The sequence below is a fragment of the Grammomys surdaster genome, unplaced genomic scaffold, assembly GCF_004785775.1.
Source record: "Grammomys surdaster isolate TR1022 unplaced genomic scaffold, NIH_TR_1.0 174, whole genome shotgun sequence".
Lineage (NCBI taxonomy): Eukaryota > Metazoa > Chordata > Mammalia > Rodentia > Muridae > Grammomys > Grammomys surdaster.
In genome coordinates this window covers 662,078-663,254 of record NW_021604622.1, presented here as the reverse complement: position 1 = coordinate 663,254, position 1,177 = coordinate 662,078, and the positions used below count along the sequence as shown (strand labels likewise).

Genomic DNA, 1,177 nt, shown 5'->3' with positions numbered 1-1,177 from the left:
GGGAGGGAGAGAGAGAGGGGTAGGGAGAGGGAGGGGGAGAGAGGGGGAGGGGGAGAGAGAGTGGGAGGGGGAGGGACAGGGAGAGGGAGAGAGGATGGTGTATCAGCATTCACCTCTCTGCTACCTGACTGTGGATGTGGTATGACCAGCTGCTCTCTGCTTCATTTGCCACAGCTCGGCAGAGCTTATTACTCCTCCTGCACTGTTACACACCCTCAAGCTGTGAGGGAAAAATAAATTCTCCATTCTTCAAGGTGCTTTATAAAGTATTTTATCATAGCAGCAAGAAAACTAATATACCAGCTCCTGTTGGTCTAAGCATACAAGGGCTGTCTTGGTGAATACATAAGTCCTTTGCACAGGTGGATGATCTGAATATGACCTTTCACCTCACACATTTGGGTAAGCAGAAGAGAAGTAGTGAGATAGAAGACAAAGAATTAAGAGTATAATACATCTTGTCATCTTTAACTTCATTCTTCACCTTGTCTGTGGCCTTGTACTTGTGAACTATAATGAGATCAAATGTTTTTTTAAAATACTAAATAGACAGTGAAAAATTAGTTTGAAAATTAATACAACTGACTACTTTAAAATTAACCAATAGACCTTATTCTTCAGAGATATTTTCTCTTAACAAGAAAACTTCTCTGTGGAATTGATTCTCAAATTCATAAGATTTTCTTTGTTTGGATAACAAGCACTATTTGTTCAGTTTCCTACTTTTGGGAAGTTGTGAGTGGTAAGTATTCATAAATGCAGTGATTAACATATTTATGACTTGCTTCTAAGCACAGAGTACCATTGACAAGTGATCAGAACCAATAAAGAAAACGATTTCAAGGGTGAGTTTTATCCTTGTAATCGTCTGTTTTGTTCTTAGTCATGATTACTGAATCATTAAAATGGAATACGTGTATCCTGGATGTTTGACACATCAGAAAAAGCAGATGGGTTTCCAATTTTGACGTGTTTTTTCTCACTTTCATGACCTTGTCTCTGAGCCATTGTTCCCCATCTGTTACTTAGCTTCTCCTGGGTTCATTCAGTTGCTTTTATTCTGACATAGGTCCTACAAGACTCTGATTGTTTTTGAAAACCTTTGAATTCTCCAACCTAATATTAACTCTCTCTCTCTCTCTCTCTCTCTCTCTCTCTCTCTCTCTCTCTCTCTCTC

General features: G+C 39.3%; 1 protein-coding gene across 1 annotated transcript in view; it reads right to left on the bottom strand.

The window, feature by feature from the left end:
- Plcxd3 (phosphatidylinositol specific phospholipase C X domain containing 3) overlaps positions 1-1,177 on the bottom strand; it is a 157,798-nt gene that overhangs the window by 69,517 nt on the left and 87,104 nt on the right. The gene's annotated exons all lie outside the window — the stretch shown is intronic.